The sequence below is a fragment of the Neophocaena asiaeorientalis genome, unplaced genomic scaffold, assembly GCF_003031525.2.
Source record: "Neophocaena asiaeorientalis asiaeorientalis breed wild unplaced genomic scaffold, Neophocaena_asiaeorientalis_V1.1 scaffold479, whole genome shotgun sequence".
Classification (NCBI taxonomy): Eukaryota; Metazoa; Chordata; class Mammalia; order Artiodactyla; family Phocoenidae; genus Neophocaena; species Neophocaena asiaeorientalis.
The window spans coordinates 3,863,188-3,868,881 of record NW_020173774.1 but is presented as its reverse complement, the minus strand read 5'-3'; positions in this window follow the sequence as shown (position 1 = coordinate 3,868,881).

Sequence of the window (5,694 nt, the reverse complement as noted above, 5' to 3'; positions counted from 1 at the left end):
GAAATTTGATTTTGTCATTGCCATAAACAAGAAACGGTCTAAATGTCCTTCACCTGGTGAACGGATGAACAAACTGTCACATCCATACAGTGGAATACTCTTCAGTAATCAAAAGTTCCATATACTTTTGGATGGATGAATCTCAAGTGCATTACGCTAAGTGAAAGAATTCAGACTTAAGAGGGCACCTACTCTATAGTTCCATTTAAATGACAGCCTGGAAGAAGCAAATCCGTAGGGACATAAAACAGATCAGTGGCTGCCCGTGGCTATAGGTGGGTGTGGGGAAGGTCACAGAGGGCAAGGGAGACTTTTGGGGGGTGATAGAGCTCTGGTTGCGTGCTTGCACACATTTGTCAAAATTGGCAGAACTCTACACTAAAAACGGTGAAGTTTACTTTCTGTAAATGACATCTTAAAAAATTACAAAAAAATTAGATGATGTCACTCTTTTCCTCAGAACCTCCCAATTTGTCTTACTCATTCCTCACAATGGCCTAGAAGGCCTTACTGTTCTGATCCCTGTTGCCTCTTTGATATCTTCTTTTCCTAACACTCTCCTGCTGACTCATCCCGTGCTAGCATCATTGTTCTTGCTGTTCCTCAAACATTGGCCTCCTCCTGCCTCAGGACCTTTGCACATGCTGTTCCTGTGCTAGAATGCTCTTCTCCCAGATATCCACAGGTTTCACTGTCCTATTTCTTTTTTACTGGCCATGCGCTGGCTTGCAGGATCCTAGTTCTCTGACCAGGGATTGAACCTGGGGCCCCAGTAGTGAGATCACCGAGTCCTAACCACGGGACCACCAGAGAACTCCCCATCATTCTCCTATTTCAGTCAGGTCTCTGCTGAAATGCCATCTCCTCAGAGAAGACTCCCCTGGCTATCTTACCTACAATAACATCTTCCACAGCTCAGACACTGTCTTCTTATCCTGCTTTATTTTTTTTCAAAACGCAGACATATATTTGTTTACTTGTTTATTGTATATCTTCTCTAACTAGGATGTAAACTCCATGGGAGCAGAGGCTGTGTCTATTCTCTGGGGAAAATCTAGACTTTCCCTTCTTTCCTTGAAGGAATGGGATCCTCGGGGGCCAGGGAGTACCCAGAGGGAGGGCAGCCCCATGGGGTTCAGAATGGACTGTGAGGTCAGCTGTCTGGGCCCCTGACTTCGCCAGGCAACGCATCTGTAGATGCCTTTCAGTTGGACCACAGGAAGGATAGGAGTTGTGGGCCCTGGATACTGAAATGGGGTCTGCAGACAAGCAGCATAAGCACCGCCAGGGAGCTTGTTAGAAATACAGAATTTCAGGCTCCGCCTCCAAGCTACTGAATCAGAATTTGCACTGAGACTCATTTCCCAGGTGATTTCTAGCCCAAACCCCATCCTTTCCCTGGGCACTGTCTGCAGGAGGGTGAGAAATGCCAGGGTTTGTCCTGTCCTTGATCTCCTCTTCTTTTGGGTGTAAAAGGGCCTTAAGCAGTGAGTGTGGAGGCCTGTGCGAGGATGCGAGGGAGACCCCAGCTGTGTGTAATCATGACTAAGGCAAGTACTGATCTGGTTCCTGAGTTGCTAGTCACCTTCCTACAACATATTCACATCTTGTTACACTCCTGGAAGGCAGGTATAAAACCCCCTTTTACCGATGATAAAACCAAAGCATTGAGAAGCTAAAAAAATTTCCCGCAGACAGGTAACTATTAGGTAGCAGAATTTAAATCCAGTAAAATGTGAAAAACAAACAAGTAGTCAACCATTTATGGATGTTCGTAAGTAGTCATAATAATAATGATAATCACTAACATATACTGAGTGCTTGCTGGACCAGGCCTGTCTCTGAGTACTTTGCATGTGTGTACTAAGTCATTTTGAGACAGGCTGGGTCCTCGGACCTAGGACTCTTTGCTGGGGTGCTTGCACCTGGACAATGGGGTCCTCGAGCAACAGAATACAAAGAAACTATACGGGACTAAAAATAACTGCATGCATGTGCAGTTGGGGCGAAGTATGAACGATAAGATACAAAAAGGCCACAAACCAGCTGCCACTTCCAAGGTGCCGGGAGCAAAAGCAGGGTACTACACAGTGTGGGCAGACCACCTAAGCCCCCGCTCTGGCCCAACCCACAAGTCTCCCCCCACCCTCACCCCATTTAAGGAACCAGCTTGCCATCCCCCACCCCCGGGCAGCGAGCAGGGTCACCTGTTACTTGTTTTTGCTCCCTAGTGCTGCAGCACGAGCCCCAGTAAAGCCTTCCTGAATTCCTCATATGGCCTCTCATCAATTTCCAGGGACCCAGGTTTGGTAACAATTTAACCCTCACAGCAACCCTATGAGGGAAGAGCCATTATTATTAGTCCCATTTTACAGATGAGAAAATGGAGACACAGAGATATTAAGTATTTGTATAGAAAAGAGTCTGGAAAGATACACATCCAACTGAGATTAGTGGTTGCCTCTGATGAGGGGGATTGGGGATTGGGCTGGAAATTGAAGATGAAACTTTAACTCGTTATTTATTTTAATGAATTCATTTATTTATGACTGCGTTGGGTCTTGTTGCTGCGCCCAGACTTTCTCTAGTTGCGGCGAGCAGGGGCTACTCTTCGTTGCAGTGTGTGAGCTTCTCATTGCGGTGGCATCTCTTGTTGTGGAGCACGGGCTCTAGGCGCGCGGGCTTCAGTAGTTGTGGTGCGTGGGCTCAGTAGTTCTGGCTCGCGGGCTCTAGAGCACAGGCTCAGTAGTCATGGCGCACGGGCTTAGTTGCTCCGTGGCATGTGGGATCTTCACAGACCAGGGCTCAAACCCGTGTCCCCTGCATTGGCAGGCGGATTCTTAACCACTGTGCCACCAGGGAAGCCCCGTTATTTATTTTTAAAAAAAATTTATTTATTTTTTAAATGAAGTATAGTTGATTTACAATGTTATGTTAATTTCTGCTGTACAGCAAAGTGATTCAGTTATACATAAACATGCACCCTTTTTAATATTCTTTGCCATTATGGTTTATCACAGGATAAAAAAAAAAAATTTACTTCTTTTGGCTGCACCAGGTCTTAGCTGCGGCATGTGGGATCTTTAGTTGAAGTATGCAGACTTCTTAGTTGCAGCATGTGGACTCTTAGTTGTGACATGCATGCGGGATCTAGTTCCCCCACCAGGGATCAAACCCGGGCCCCCTGCATCGGGAGCACAGTCTTACCCACTGGACCACCAGGGAAGTCCCTATCACAGGGTATTGAATATAGTTCCCTGTGCTATACAGTAGGACCTTGTTGTTTATCCATTCTACTTATAATAGTTTGCATCTGCTAATCCCAAACCTCCTACTCCATCCCTCCTCCACCACCCACCCCCGTCCCACCTTGGCAACCAGAAATCTGTTCTCTATGTCTGTGTTTAACTCTTCACTTTTACTCTTCAGTTGTTGGAATTTTTATAACTATGTGATACATTCGTAATAAACACACACACACAGTTTTGAGTCAGGGTGTGCTTGCCTCTAAAGCCCAGATTCTTTTCTCCTCACTACAACGTCATCACACGTCTCTCCTTTCAACTTCCCATTCTGTCCTTCTCTTTCGCACTGTTCTCTGAACGCAGGGCTTCTTCCTGTCTCTTCCTTTGTAATTGCTGTTCCCTCTAGCTACTCTCACCTCCTGGAATGGGTACAGCCTATTTGGTCTCCAGCTCTATGTCAGACGTCACTGTCCCTGGCATTTGCACACACCTGTATTAGAGTGCTTCCCACTCCATCCTTAAATTCTCCCCTGAGCTCCCCTACCACGCTAACGGGCTGGGCTGAGTCCTCACCCGCCTCCACGTGCCTCTCCCAGCTCCTGGCCCACGTTCGCACTCGGCGCTCCATCGTGGTCCGTGTAATGGCTTGCTTTTAGGAGGGGACCTTCTCGTGGAGACAGCTCTGGACTGGATCTGGGAGCACCAGACCAGTACTCCTGCGTCAGGCTTACCTTTCTGGGATTCAGTTCCCTTCCTTCCTTGTGGGAAGGAGGCGGGTCTTTTCTCCCACCAACCCCCTCACCACACCCTCCCTTTCAGAGATGGTGAGGGTCAGCTGTGAGAGTCTCCGTGTTAGTCACGTTACAACTTCCTGGTTCTCTTTTTATCCCTCCGCCCCCTTTCTGTGGAACCACCTGTACTCTGAGTGTCGAGTGCAAAAGTCGGCCCATCTCCGCACAAATCCAGGTCGTAAAGAGCACGAGTACTTTCAGATTAGCTGCTGAATGTCACCCTAAAACATTCTATGGGTACGTGCATGTGTCTGTGTACATATATATTTTTCATTATCATTCTGTTTTAAGTAAATTTTTCCTTATAATTTCTGCTTTGACCTATGAATTATTTAGAAGTGCTGTTAACATCACATATGCATTTTACATTTAAAAAATTATTGTTTGCTGTTGTCTCATAACTTAATAGCATTGCAATCAGAGAGCTTAATCAGTTTGATAGTCTTAGACCAGTTTTCTTAGAAAACTTAAATTGTCTAAGTTAAACTTAACACTTTATTATGGGGTTCAATCCCAGGGAAGCAGGCGTTAGGGGGAAAGGGCTGAGAGGCAGGGAAAGAGAGAAAGGTGATGTGATACGGAGCTGACCACAGCTGACTCAGCAACACGCCGCTGGTTGCTGGATCACAGGGACTGTCTCTGGGGAACTAGGGCTTCTCTGAATAATTTCATTTTGGGGAAGAAGGTAGAATAATTTATCTGCTGGCCTCTTCCTGTCTCCTGTTTCCCCTTATTCAATATTTATCCCAAAGACAATAATTTCCATGTTTTGTTAGTCTTTTCAGGGAGCCCTGGGGAAGCAGAGCCTTGTGGGTACAGTCTGCTGGCTCTGGGTGCTGGTGGGTTTTATGAAGACCACCCAAGCCAAAGCCCAGCCCTGGCCCCAGGGGTGATGGAGACCAATGTCGTGTTAGGAGAAGAGGTGGTGGCAGTTACCAGGGCTTTGAAACCAGGGGAATGAAAGGGGCCAGTACTGGGGCCACCCAGGGCAGGAAGCCAGGTCAGCGACTATATCCTGGAGGTGAGTGGATGGGGAATGCAGGCAAGGCTGATCAGAAATTAATGGGAGCACAAAACTGGGTGTATCCATACTGCTTTTGAAATGCGTTGAGACTTACTTTATGGACTAGTATGTAGTTAATTTTTTTTATAAATGTGCTTGAGAAGGAGGCTTATTTTCTAAGTATTGTGTGCAAGTTTCTACACGTGTCTATTAATCAAGCATACTAAGAATGTTGTTCAGTTGTCTATACTAATATTTTACCCGTTTGACCTAACAATCATTGAGAGAAGTGTGCTAAAAGTTTGCTCTGTGATGGTGGATTTATCAATATCTCCTTGTAGTTCTATCAGTTTTTGAGACTATTTTAAAACTGTGTTTATATAAGTTAAAAAAACCTGTTTACTGAGAAAAAATTCAGATATACAGAAAAGTAGAAAAATAATAAATATCCAACACCTAGATTTTGTACTTCTTGACATTTTGCTATCTTAGCTTCAACAGTTTTTTTTTTTTTACATCTTTATTGGAGTATAATTGCTTTACAATGGTGTGTTAGTTTCTGCTTTATAACAAAGTGAATCAGTTATACATATACATATGTTCCCATATCTCTTCCCTCTTGCGTCTCCCTCCCTCCCTCCCTCCCTACCCCACC